Raw genomic sequence first — 15037 nt, forward strand, 5'->3', positions numbered from 1 at the left:
TGCTGCTGTTGACTGGATTAAAGAGCTTTCACAGATCAAATATTGTACAAATATTGTAACTATATTAAACAAGTAGGGTTCAAGAGTGGTAAAAATTTTTAATTGACTATGCCATCACTTTAAACATAACCTAGCTTAACCTATCTTATCCTAACAGAACTAAGAGATAAATTTTGTGTTTTATAGTGATCACGATGCGAGTGGAATCACTATGATGTCATCATTGTAATGCAGGGACAGGGAAGGTTCTGAATGCTTCTGCATCAGTTACAATACTGAAATATACACAGACAAAATATTAGGGTAATTATTTTACCCTGACAGTGTACTTGTATAAGGTGACTCTCTAGGCGGAGGCGCTCGACAAAATGCGTGCAGTTGACGCGAAGCTTTTTCTCTACCCAATGGCCCCACGGGTGATAATGTTGGGTAAGCAGTACGTCAACTGCGTTGCTTTCCAAGCAGACGTCCAACCGTCTACTCGTCGTCACGACTGAACCAGCAGTCAGATTACCGTGTTGTGGGAAGAATGTTCTCGTCCAGCCAGTCGGATTCGGTCGGATTACCGCGTCTTGCCTCACCATAGTCTAACCGACCCCCTGGACCTTCACCTTTGTCAAAAAACTCCTTTTGTTATAGTGATGAGGATGATGTTGATAATGATGATTATGATGATTGCCCATTGCCCGAAACTCTATACGTATTAGTGGCTTTAGGTATTGTATGTACTAGCTCTATCTATCTATAGTCTAAGTGGTTTTTTCCCCACCTTAAGTTCAAGTTCAAGTATGTTTATTGAGATAAGCAATAAATACATCTCAAAAGGGATAGAGTAGCTTAGGCTATTTCTACCCCCCTCTACTTCAAGTCCCTCAAGGGGTGCACAAATGCTGTGAGTACAAATAGACAAATTACAATACAAGAATCCCATTTAACATTGCAGGTTAATATAGTAAGTACAGCATATAATTGTTACACTCTTGGGGCAAAATTCTTGTAGCTCCTAAGTATACTGTCTATCATACCATTATCATACATCCAAACAATTTTATGTGGCACACTATTTCCTTATTTCTATAGTTTTCAATAAGTTGACACTCTAATACATAATGTTCTAAGGTGTGGGCGTGCGGCATACTACATAATTTACACTCCTTATCTTTTTCACTGACATCAACACATTACTGCCAGATATATTTGTATCCTAATCTTAATCTCATGTAAATTGAATCCTTCCAAGTAGACTTTCCTTTACCATAAGTGAAGGACGAATTTGTATTTATTATTGAATAATTCTTAAGTGTGTTACTACTGTCCACCATTGCCATTCTCTATCATTTCTTCACCCTCTTGGATCATCTTGATTCTTGTTTTTATTTGTTTCAAAGTTAACTGACATACAACATCAACAAGAGTTTTTTCAGTGGCTCTCTTCGCTATGTCATCATTCAACAGTATTCCCACATGTGAAGGGATCCACATGAATCTTACTTTATACCCATTTTTTTTTTAATTTCTTAACATTCTCTCTACACTCTATCACAATATCCTGGTATACTGGGCGTCTGCTATTTAAAGACTCTAACGCTCCTCTGCTGTCAATAAAGAAGCAAGCATTTTTACCACATTTGACTACTTCCTGTAATCCTGCTAATACTCCTTGGAGTTCAGCCTGCGTTGAAGAGACATTGTCAGTTAAGCGGCGTCCAATAACAGTATCTACAGTGCCGATGTCAGTGTACTCCCTGATCAAGACTCCACATCCTGCCTTCCCATCCCTAGCTACTGACCCATCACAATATACATGTAGAGTGTTTTCCGTAGGCAGTTTTCTAATTATACAATCATATGTTGCCCTCAGCTCTCCTATTTCATACATACTTTTTTTTCTTATGCAAGGGAGTAATTACTACATCTACATTACAATCCTCCCATGGTGGTGTAAATTTTCTCTTGGGCACAGCAACACACTCTGTAATAACATCATACTTTATAACATTATAACATAATTTATTCATATATACTCTTTTCTTCATCATACACTGTTCACTACTTCCCACCTTTGGAACCGAGAGGATTAATTCATTAGCTCCCCCACCTCTCATTAATCTAATGGCAGAGGCTACATTTATCTCTGAAATTCTATCCCCAATACTCTGCAGATTCAACTCCATCCTCATTATCTCAATCATAGCATTTCTTGGGCATCCTAAGATAATTCTCATTGCTTCATTTTGTACCTTCTCCAACTTGCCCATCCTACCTTTACCAAAACAAGAAATGACAGGTGCAGCATAATCAATAAGAGATCTTACAGTACTCAAGTATAACATTCGTAGCACAGGGACTCCCACTCCCTTTCCACAGCATGCCAAGGCCTTCAGAGGTTGTAATCTCTTCCGACATTGACCCAACAGTCTGTTCATCTCAGCTTCCAAACTCTCATGGGTATATCCAACATATATGCCTAAATATTTATATATATTAACTCTCTCTATATTTTTACCGTTTATTTTCAATATAATGGGCCTCCGACTTCTACATTCAAACTTAGTTTTGTTTTCATTAACCACTAATCCCATATGGTGACACAGGTTTCCGAAGTTGTCCAACACTGTTTGAACCTTTGAAATATCTTTGCCCTGAAACAAAATATCATCGGCATATATGATCGGAGTTACCCCATTTGAGTATCTCTCAGATGCTATCTTATTCATTAGTACATTAAACAGTGTGGGACTCAACACTCCTCCCACCTCATCTTGCCTGAAACGCTATGCGTACTATAGGCTTTAGGTATTGTATGGTCCTCTATCTTTAAATCAAACAGAATGTTTGTACTGTAACTCTGCAACTATGCATGTACTTTTCCTAAATAAATTATTATTACTATTATTATCTGTAAATCCAACTTTATGTTTGTAACTCATCTTCTATGTATGTACTTATACCTGAATAAAATTTGAATGATGATGATGATGATGATAGTAATAACATTTTTATTTCATGAAATATACAGAACATGATAGAGTGTTTAAATGTGCAGTTACGTAAATGCATTAATAAAGAAATTAATACACAAAGCGTTTCGGGCACTAATTTTTGTACTACAAAGCAATTTGCTGGACAGGATTTTAGAACAATAGAATGCTCCTGTTTTGCATTTCCAAAGAGCTGCTTTGAAAGACCATTATATTTATTATGTTGAGAAAATTCATACTGCATTGATCAATCCAATTTACGAGGAAACAAGAAAAACAATTTAGAAGATCTCATAGTACTTAAGTACATTAAGTTCAAGCCTTTCCACAACATGCCAAGGCTTTCAAAGGTTGTACTTTCCTCAGACATTGACCCAACGGTCCGTTCAACTCAGCTTCCAAACTCTCATGGGTATATACAACATATGTGCCTAAATAATTGTATATGTTAACTCTCTCTAGATTTCCAGTTCATGTTTAATATAGTAAATAATATAATATATATTTAATGGCTTCCGACTTCTACAGTCAAACAGTTTTGTCTTCATTGCCCACCAGTCCAGTATGGTGACACAGGTCACCGAATTTATCCCACACAGTCTGAATATTTCAAATATCTTTACCCCTGAATATGATCCTCTGCGAACTGCCCTTGAATAGCAGGGCCAGTTCGCCAGAGCCACGGGCGGCTGGAGTAAGTAAGTAATTATCAAAAGAAGGCACCAAACCGGGAAGGCTATGTAGCACCATCAAATGTGCGGAATAATCAGAGGGCGCTAAATATCACCAAGGATGCCAATACGAGAACAAAAACGCATAAGACGAACGATATCAAAAGTATCCGAGTCACCAAGAATTCTATTGAGGGACAAGTGACCGCGAGGGACGGTCGGAAAGCAGGACACGCTCGTCCTGGAAGTCAGGACATTCAAGAAGGACATGCACGACCGTAAGAGGGACAATGCAATTAGGACAATAAGAAGCAGGGCGGCGCTCCATCAAGTGACCGTGGGTTAAGCGAGTATGGCCAATACGCAACCTCGCCAGAGCTGTTTCCCATCACCGGGCGGCTGGAGTAGTGGTGGCTGGCTCCTCATCCGTCAGAGCCACAGGCGGCTAGATTAGTGGTGGCAGGGGCGGCGGCTGGCTCCTCCTCCACCAGAGCCACGGCGGCTGCAGTAGTGGTGGCAGGGGCGGCGGCCCGCTCCGCCAGAGCCACGGGCGGCTGCAGTAGTGGTGGCAGGGGCGGCGGCCCGCTCCGCCAGAGCCACGGGCGGCTGCAGTAGTGGTGGCAGGGGCGGCGGCCCGCTCCGCCAGAGCCACGGGCGGCTGCAGTAGTGGTGGCAGGGGCGGCGGCCCGCTCCACCAGAGCCACGGGCGGCTGCAGTAGTGGCGGCAGGGGCGGCGGCCCGCTCCACCAGAGCCACGGGCGGCTGCAGTAGTGGTGGCAGGGGCGGCGGCCCGCTCCGCCAGAGCCACGGGCGGCTGCAGTAGTGGTGGCAGGGGCGGCGGCCCGCTCCGCCAGAGCCACGGGCGGCTGCAGTAGTGGTGGCAGGGGCGGCGGCCCGCTCCACCAGAGCCACGGGCGGCTGCAGTAGTGGCGGCAGGGGCGGCGGCCCGCTCCGCCAGAGCCACGGGCGATACCTGACATTTGCTCACATTCTTACGTCTAGGTTTTTGTGTTAATTTCATAGTCGTCTCTTTTTTGTGGTAAACAAGAAGCTTTCCCTCTCTGGAGTCCTGCCCTTGATTGGTGCGTATAGAAGCAACATTCTCCGTATGCGTTAGAAAGTGATATTTCCGCATACGCTTGTAAATGTATTAAGCTATTGATCGTGACTGCCTTCAGGGGATTTGTGTTGTATTTTGAGATTTTACAAGGCGTGTTTCTTGTTTTCTTTGTGGTTACAAATAATAATAATAGTACTAATATTTTATTCAGGAAAAGTACATACACAGATGCAGAGTTACAAACATAATGTTGGATTTATAGATGGAGCTAGTACATGCATTACCTAAAGCCACTAATACGCATAGCGTTTCGGGCAAGGTGTGGGGGAAAAATACGTGTTGAAAAAAAGAAATGAAAAAAAGGGGGGGGGGGTGACATGGCAGAAATCAGCAACTGTACAAGTTGTTCAACAAAGAGCATTGTTTAGAAGCAAGACATGGGTTGACATTTAAGGGGTAAGGTAGATTACATAAAGTTAATTAGGTAGTACTTGGTTCTACTCTTAAACTGGTTGAGAGAGGTACAGCCTTTGGCATGATTGGGGAGATCATTTCACATTCTGGGTCCCTTGAATTGTAGAGCATTTCTAGTTTGGTTAAGTTGCACTCTTGGAATATCAAATAGGTATTTGCTTCTGGTGTGGTGCCCATGGGTTCTGTTACAACCTTCTAGGAAATGTTTAAGGTCAGGATTGACATTGCAGTTCAGAGTTTTAAATATATAGAATACACATGAGAGGATGTGCAGTAACTTAATATCTAACATATTTAAAGATTTGAATAAGAGTACGGAGTGCTGTCTGGGGCCAGAGTTAGATATTGTTCTAATAGCAGCTTTGTGTTGAGTTATTATAGGACGTAAATGATTTTGTGTAGTAGAACCCCAAGCACAAATACCATAGTTGAGATATGGATAAATGAGGGAGTAATAGTCACCAGGGCAGGGCGAGGTACATAATATCTGATCTTAGAAAGAATGCCAACAGTTTTAGAAATTTTTTTGATATATTTAGAATGTGTCCCTGGAAATTCAGCTTGTTATCAATGAGAATCCCAAGGAATTTGCCATCTACTTTATTACTAATTTTTAGTAATTTTAAATAACTTAAGTAATTTTAAACAATTTTAATGGTGTTTTTATTGTTGTTCATTCATATCTCAGAGCTTACAGAGAGTGGGTCTGTGACTTGTTAAACTGTTCGTTCTGGTGTCAATACTTGTATTCTTGTGTCAAGATGAAGTTAAACGAGGCCTCACCTGTCATCTTGTTCATGACAAGCCAGGCGGTCATATTATGCCACACATGTCAGGCATGTCATAAGATGATTGAATGATTGATAAAGATTAAGCCACCCAAAAGGTGGCACGGGCATGAATAGCCCGTAAGTGGTGGCCCTTTTGGGCCATTACCAGTATCAATAGATGATACTGGAGATCTGTGGAGGTGCGACTGCACCCTGCGTGACGGGAGATGCCTCCCGTGCATGTCATAAGAGTGTTATATCTTGATGTATCACGCGTGCGGTCCTGCGTACGTGGGAACTCTGTAAGGAGGTGCAGCGACGGTACCTGTGGCTGAGGTGGCACCTTGCAACATGTATATATATACTAGCGATGACGGGGACATGTTACGGGCTCACCATAGCCCGTGCTACATGGACACTTCGTTCTGAGTAGCTAAATCTCTACTCACACCAGCCTGCCACACTTAACGTCTCACAAGACACAAGCTGCCTCTCGTGTCACTGTCCAGCTGGTGAAGACCAAATATAGTGAGGAGGGAGCAGGGAGGCGCCGGGTGTGGGCACCAGGCAGACAGCGGCTGTCTCTACTCTCCACTTTGTGGTAAATGCCACACAATCCAAGTTTTTCTACTTCTTCTCTCAGCCTTACCTCTTCATCTTAATCCACCCCCCCCCCCTTCTCTTAACACCCTCCCTCACCCCCTCCCTTTTAAGAACCCTTAATTGTCGCTACCTCTCGTCCGTTCGGGCGTTCACAGCGTCTCTAAACTGATGTACTATTGTGCCCGAACTAAACCAACCCGAGGATTCGTGAAAAGAAAACCTCATATCACGTCAGTTTCTTGAGCCGCTGCTATTTTGTGTACGTCAATTTTGGGCCTTAGGGAAGTTATACGTCAAAATGCGACGTGCTGTGAGGAGGAAGTCTCATTGCCTGCTTACTGGAAGGTCAGTTGCACAAAGAGTCCTTAAGAGTTATTGATGGTGGCTGTGATGACGTGCTCACCATGACAGGGAACCACTGCCTCACACTACACACACAAATCACAATAGCGTGATGCATCAATGAACAAATCCACAAGGGCCGTGACGAGGATTCGAACCTACGTCCGAGATCTTCCCAGACGCTGCCTTAATCGACAGTTACGACATGGTCAAAAAGAGTTGAAAGCAGAAGTTCTACTGGACTTACTTGGATCGTGCAGCCTCTCCGAGACACAAACCGAGAGGCTGCAGGATCCATGTAAGTCCAGTAGAACTTCTGGTTTCAACTCTTTTGACCATGTCGTAGCTCAGTCGATTAAAGCAGCATTTGGGAAGATCTTGGACGTAGGTTCGAATACTCGTCACGGCCCTTGTGGATTTGTTCATTGATGCATCACGCTATTGTGATTTGTGTGTGTAGTGTGAGGCAGTGGTTCCCTGTCATGGTGAGCACGTCATCACAGCCACCATCAATAACTCTTAACGATTGTTTGTGCAACTGACCTTCCAGTAAGTTAGTTAATAGAGCAGAAATTCAATTTAAGATATATCCACTTTAGCTGTTGTATATAGAGATGTGTCGAGAGAGCACATGACCAATAGAGGCGTGGAGAGGAGGGGGGAATACTGCCCCATGGGGGGGGGGGAGTTGAGATGCACTAGGCCTCAGCATAATGTCCAGAGGAAGAGCAGGTGAGATAAAGAGACAATCAAGATGCAACACACCTGGCACCAAGGGCCACAGTCACGTGTGTGACTCTTCAACCTCACGCCACACACCTACCGGAGCCTCGCTCACTCTAACCCATTCCTATCACTGTGATTGATTGATGAAGATTAAGCCCCCCAAAAGGTGGCACGGGCATGAATAGCCCGTAAGTGGTGGCCCTTTTGAGCCATTACCAGTATCAATAGATGATACTGGAGATCTGTGGAGGTGCGACTGCACCCTGCGTGACGGGAAATGTCTCCCCCGACCTATCACTGTGCATCCCTCCACAAATTATTCCCTTTTACTCTTTCCCTAACCCAAACATTCCCAATCACTCTCCATGAGCCTCTTATCCCAAAGTACTTTATTATCCCAAAGTACTTCCCTTCTTCCCTTCGGTCTACTATACTACTACTTCTGCAACCAAACGAAATGTGTATGTTTATCACTCAGAATGTTCGGTAATATGTTTCTTGTTTGTGATGTGTGTTTATATACATATATGAACACGTTGTACTGAACGGGGTGAGAGTAGCTTGAGCTGCCTCATCCCTTTGTGTGTGTATTTATAACTCAGTAAATGTATTTCAATTTCAACAACAAGCAAACCATTCAGCTGCCATCTCTCTCTCTCTCTCTCTCTCCCTCTCTCTCTCTCTCTCTCTCTCTCTCTCTCTCTCTCCGTCACTAGTGCAGCTGTGCTGACTCCTCCCTCTACACCCACACCTTCCACACTCCCCCACCCCCGTTGTCCCACACCATTCACATATTCCCAACCACTTCTCTCCCATAAAATTCCCCCTGATACAGAAGTCAGCATCAAGAAGAGACGCCACCAAGTATGGTACACACACATGCTGATGTAATATCTAATAAATCAGGTGAGAGGAACAGAACAGAAGAAACAAGAGCCGGTATTATAGCAGAAGTGGAGACAAAACTCACAGAAATGATTACCAATGCAGTTAGTGTCAGCAATGCATTCATATCAATGTTTGTGGAATTGCAAAATGAATAAAGTCAAAGCACTCACAAGAATTGTTGAAAGATGCAACATGTCCTGGATTAGTTCTGGGGATGATCGGAGAAATGTCTACTAGACTTCACTCTCGGTACATGTAAGGTAATGGGATGTGGGGAGGGAGCAAGAGAAGGACCTGGTGGCTAGCATGCAAGACAAAACTTATCCTAGAACCCAAGTTACAGCCCCGCTCCTGTGCCAGGCAAGTCCACTACGGGCTCACCATAGCCCGTGCTACTTGGAACTTTTTGTTCCCAGTAGCTGAATCTTAAACAACAACAACAACCTAGAACCCGAGACTCACATAAACAGAAGAAACAAAACACAAACAGGATTGGCAAAGACAGTCCAAATACACAAAGACAGTCTGTATGTTACGAGAGGAAAGAACGCGAGGGATGAGGTGGCTGGTAGAAACACAGAAGAGCAAGTGCAATGTAAGGAAACTTTCCTTGAGTGCATCAGTAATAAAGAGGCAGGATGGACTCGAGGAGAAAGGAGTCCGGATTACTACTACTGGTATCACACTATCTGAGCTTTGAGGCGGGATCCAGTAACTAGAGCTCTCTCCCAGCAAGTATACACAAGAAAGCATTACCTTTGAGAATTAGAACATCTTTACCAGAGACACGGAAGGAGGCAGAGAAAGGCACCCACAGGGAAGACATACCCACCACAATATGTTTAATACAAACATTGCTGAGAGCAAAAAACTCCAACTTAAGGGAATGTTTTTTTTATGGAAATAAGATGCTGGTAATTATGGGTGTGGCGGCCGAGGAGAAAGTAAGTCTGAACGGAGAGCCCATCGCTATGTGAAACACGCGACATGTCTTAGAAAAAAGAGTGGGGGGTACATCTGCCCTATATAGAAGGTGGGCCCGCGGTACACCTGCACCAGATGCCAGGTGTGTCAGAGGGTGGCCCACACCTGTCCCCAGAGGACCGCTGTGTACATCATCCCGTACATGAGCACAAAGAAAACGTGTTAGTGAGCGGTGACTCTGGTAAACGTTGTGAGGGATGACGAAAGGGACGGAAGCGGATGTTGCGGAGAGGTTGACCGCAGTCCGTGAAGGAGCAGCCCCTCACTCACGCTCTCTGCCCACAGGACCACTCCTCCACTTCCTCCCTCTCTTCGCCCAAGTGAAAGTAACACTCGCCATTAAATATTTTGTTGGTTACTCCCCCACCATAAAGTAGCCGAGGAAGGTCAGTCAGTAGGTGCATGGGGCTCCACACACCGTACTGCTATTATCATCTGGGACGCTTCTCTACGGGCCCGGCTGACACAGGGGTGACCCTCGCTGCTCCACCTCGTCTGGGCGGTTACCTGATAAAGCTTCTTACTGGCTTCATATTATTCCAACTTATGTTAGGTTGTCTCAAGGTGGGCGACACTGAGGCGTGTCGGCAGGCGAACATTCCAGCACTAAGGTACTATCTTGCACGAGAAAGATGCTTGAAACGAGCATTCTAAATCACTTTCGTACAAGATAGGTAGACGAGGGGAAGGGCTTCATGGCTTTGTTAAAGGGCGGAGCACAACTAATTGCAATGGTAAATTATTTAGTCAATGGCTCAGCCAAGTATTCTGTGTTTGTTGACATCAAAGGAACGTTTGGTGAGACACAGGGGACCGTGATCCTGGACGAAGTGGAACTGTCAGGAGAAAGCGCCAAGCCATTAATACGACTATATAGCACTGGGAAGGGCGCCTGACAGCTGGGTGGACTGCGCTTCGGATTCGTAGTCCTGAGGTTCCGGGTTCGATCCCCGGTGGAGGCGGAGAAAAATAAGCAAAATGTTTCTTTCACCCTGATGCCCCTGTTACCTAGCAGTAAATAGGTACCTGGGAGTCAGACAGCAGCTATGGGCTGCTTCCTGGGTGTGGAGGCCTGGTCGAGGACCGGGCCGCGAGGACACTAAGCCCCGAAATCATCTCAAGATAACTGGGAAGGGGTCAGGAGAAGGATTTGGGATGGGACGGGTTAAAGGAATGGTGCCCGATCGCTTGGACGGTCGGGGATTGAACGCCGACCTGCATGTAGCTAGACCGTCACTCTACCGTCCAGCCCAAGTGGCTGGGCATAGCTTGCATGCACTGGGTGTAAAGGGGAGACTCCTGGAATAAACTGAAGACTGTCTTTCAGAAAGAGAACCCAAAGTTACCTTCGCCGGATCTGTCTCAACCACACAAGAATGCGGCCGCGGCCCCCCTCAGGGAGTCTTAAGCCCCGTACTCTTCACCATGTTAATGAAAGTCATGGCTAATATGGAGTTTCCGGAAGGAGTACAAGTGGGATACGCAGGTGACTTTCTACAAGCTCCACTCTTGTAAAGATAAAACACGCCACTCATCTTCTCAGAAGAAAATATACTGAACGTGACTTCACTCTCTTCACGAACAAGCCAAAGTTAATGTTGAAGGCACCAACCAGGCACCAAGACCTACTGGGAGACACTAAGACCTACTGGAAGACACCAAGACCCGCCAGAGGACACCAAGACCTGCTAGAGGACACCAAGACCTGCCAGAGGACACCAAGACCTGCCAGAGGACACCAAGACCTGCCAGAGGACACCAAGACCTGCCGGAGGACACCAAGACCTGCTAGAGGACACCAAGACCTGCCGGAGGACACCAAGACCTGCCGGAGGACACCAAGACCCGTCAGAGGACAGCAAGACCTACTGAGAGACACCAAGACCCGCCAGAGGACACCAAGACCTGCCAGAGGACACCAAGACCTGCCAGAGGACACCAAGACCTGCCAGAGGACACCAAGACCTGCCAGAGGACACCAAGACCTGCCAGAGGACACCAAGACCTACTGGGAGACACCAAGACCCGCCGGGGTCTCCATCGGGCTTATGTAATAATTCTACAAGTTTACTTACCAAAACTTTGTTGTCTTCCTGGCTCTTGAGTCCCCACGGTGGGAGCCGCATGATACAGAGAGGGCCACCAGTCATGGCCCTAATACTCCCCCACCTCACCTTACTTACACAACACAAAACACCTTTTAAGGCCGTTTTCCATCATGCTACAACAGCTTAAGTTACTATAAGAACAATTACAACTTTTCCTCCCTTGAGAAAGAGACGAGTCAAGTTGGTTTCGTAACTTGAAGATGAAAAGTTGTTGAAAAATTTCTTTTGGGGACCGGAAGTGGTGAGTGTGTGTGGCCCTTGTGGTTGTTGCTTGAGCACACCTTAGGTGCCTCGCTGGTGTGTGTTCACCATACACACCGTCACAGTGTTCACCATACACACCGTCACAGTCTTCACCATACACACTGTCAGTGTTCACCATACACACCGTCACAGTGTTCACCATACACACCGTCACAGTCTTCACCATACACACTGTCAGTGTTCACCATACACACCGTCACAGTGTTCACCATACACACCGTCACAGTCTTCACCATACACACTGTCAGTGTTCACCATACACACCGTCACAGTGTTCACCATACACACCAACTAGGTGAGTACACTGTCAGTGTTCACCATACACACTGTCAGTGATGTATGTATATATGTATGTGTACATATATATGTGTGTGTGTGTGTATGTATATGTATGTGTATAAAGTACATATGGAAGCTGATCAGAACTACATTTCACCTTTGTAAATGTACATTAATGACACTATGTAAAAGACACATCGAACACTTTATGTAGGGCATACGTAAATCTGTGTATCTATGTATTTACGTATGTAGGTTAGAATAGCATTTTAAAAGCACCGAATCACATTCTGTGGTTGATTGTTCAATAAACCCCTGAACTATATGTTTAACACATCTCTAACCCTGTCCATGGAGGACAGAAGAAAATGTATATATGCTGATTAGCATTGTAAATGTGTGGCCACGTCTGTGGTAGAAAAAAAAACTAGTTTGTTATAAGGGATATTCCTGCGCGGGCCCTAAGCCTCTGGCTGGCCCACTAAGTGTTGCTTGTTTCTGTTGGCTAGACCACATACTAGAAGGTGAAGGGACGACGACGTTTCGACTTGACACAATCAACTTGAGAATGGTCCAGGACGGACCGAAACGTCGTCGTCCCTTCACCTTCTAGTATGTGGTCTGGTCAACATTCTTCAGCCACGTTATTGTGACTCATCGTTCCTTGTTTCTCTTTTATTTGGCCGGAGTGTGAGTATTTATGACTCATATGGTCGCTTCAGTAAGATTGTGGTCAATGTGTTTAACAACTTCTTCTGCTCTGTTGAATCTAAGTTGAAATCTTAATGGGTTTGTAACTGTGCACTGTGTTAGATAATGTTCCAGTGGTCTGTCGGGCATTTCTCCACAGTGTTGACATTTCCTATCATCATCTGGAACCTGTAAGCCTATTTCCCATGCACATGGTTCACTATACACACCGTCACCGTCTTCATTATACACACCATCACCGTCTTCACCACACACCAACAACTCGCTTTCTCCTTTTTCACATTTGTTTCCAGAATGGTGATTTATGAGTGTCTGAGGAAACAAGCCGTGGTTGCCGGTCACGGAGCGGCGGGAGTAGAGGGTCACCAGGTCTCCTGTCATACACCAAGCAACAAGGCGGCACAAGGTCACCAGGTCTCCTGATATACACCAAGCAACATATGGATCTACCCCCCGTGGGAAGGGTCGCCTCCCCCTTCTCCAGGCAGGCCAGTGAAAGTGACACATTCTTCCCAAGCAACCAATTGTGCTTTATCAAAAGTTGACGACCTACTGACTATATAGCACACATATATAAGAGCAGGTGTCAGATATTTATAACAGGAGCTAGCACGCATTTAAGCGCAATATGGAGCGAATTTCAGCGCATAAAGCCAGCAATCCAGTCTATTTTATGCGGAAGAAATTCCCCCACTACTCTCACTCTTCGATAGATAACTTGTGCATGGTATGAGGCAGATTTGGAGGTCTGCTCTAAAGGTGGGCCCCTGACTAATCCATATTTTGGTCCACCCTCTGGGGGTGAGTCTGGAGGTATGTGAGGGCTGGGGAGGTATGTGAGGGCTGGGGAGGTATATGAGAGGGGCTGGGGGGAATGGTAGCACAGTAGAATGAGGGAGGCAGACATACACCAAGCATGGTGCATGTCATGGTGCATTCCCTGTCCATTTCCACCTGGGCAGGGAATGGCAGTAGAATGAGGGAGGGAGGGTGAGGGAGGGATGTGTGGGAAATATCCACTACACGGGAGGGGGGGGTTGACAATTTTCTAAACAAATCACCTATAATTCAAATTTCTTAAGAGAAACAAATCTCTCCGTTTACACAAACGAGTATGGTTGCATATATCTATCAAATTAAATGCATAATATAATTAAGGTTACTGAGCATACCTACATAGTAGAGACGAAGGCTCGGACACCGGCACCCTTGCACTAAGCTCTATAGTGGTCAAATGAGCCGCTAACTTCACCTTCAGCAGTTGTTTATAAGTATCTGTTGAAAGAAACTCAATTAGTTTACTTGTGGACTAGTTGGTAATAAAAACGGAGACTTAGGTTCTTAAACAATCAGTCCTTGGCGTCCCCAAACAAGTATTAATTAACGTAGACTCTCCTTAGAGAGAGAGTCACTCTGCAAGAAGCCGCCATCTTGTGCGGAAGCTGACCCTCTTCCTCGGTCAATCCGCTATTAACCGTTAAAACATTTACCAAGACCGTGCCAGGTCGATCTCTCCGCCTCACACTAACTAGAACATTAAGTGACACATTAAACTATTCTGCTGTGCGGTAGTTTGGCCAAATGTGCGTGTGTATGACCATAGTTGCTCGACGGTGGTTGAGCGCGGTTAAGGGAACGGCCGACACACGCAACACGCCACCAATGTTTAGAGCCTCACAGTGTAACTTGTAAACAATTGTTCCACGTTCCTGTGATTTCCTCCTTTGTGAATATAATATTTACCTCGCCGGCAGGAATGGTTGTGGAAATAATGGTGGCAGCCCTTAGAGACTGGCGCGTGTTGGGGCCGCCGCCATATTGGCATCTCCACCAAATACACAACGTCCAGACTATGATTTTCAACAGAATAATTATTACTAAGTTATACATTTGCATAACCAGAATTTATCCTGATCAGTTGTCCAGTGGTCGTTAATACATCTGAAGCTTCATACTGCAGCAAATTCTGGTTTGAGTTCATTTGGTAGTATTGTAGTATACATTTGGTAGTATTGTAGTATACATTTGGTAGTATTGTAGTATACATTTGGTAGTATTGTAGTATTCATTTGGTAGTATTGTAGTATTCATTTGGTAGTATTGTAGTATACATTTGGTAGTATTGTAGTATACATTTGGTAGTATTGTAGTATACATTTGGTAGTATTGTAGTATA

General features: G+C 44.9%; 1 protein-coding gene across 5 annotated transcripts in view; it reads right to left on the reverse strand.

Annotated features, from left to right (window-relative positions):
• LOC123764399 (putative RNA polymerase II subunit B1 CTD phosphatase rpap2) overlaps positions 1-14163 on the reverse strand; it is a 35398-nt gene extending 21235 nt beyond the window's left edge. Inside the window, exon 1 of one of the 5 annotated variants that reach the window (XM_045752199.2) lies at positions 14034-14163. The gene's annotated coding sequence lies outside the window, so the exon portion shown is untranslated. Of the gene's footprint in view, positions 1-316; positions 618-14033 lie in introns of those variants that run through there. The other 4 variants (XM_045752196.2, XM_045752198.2, XM_045752195.2 and 1 more) reach the window with 4 other exon arrangements.
• Between the last annotated feature and the right edge of the window lie 874 nt (positions 14164-15037).

This window comes from Procambarus clarkii, chromosome 82 (genome assembly GCF_040958095.1).
Source record: "Procambarus clarkii isolate CNS0578487 chromosome 82, FALCON_Pclarkii_2.0, whole genome shotgun sequence".
Classification (NCBI taxonomy): Eukaryota; Metazoa; Arthropoda; class Malacostraca; order Decapoda; family Cambaridae; genus Procambarus; species Procambarus clarkii.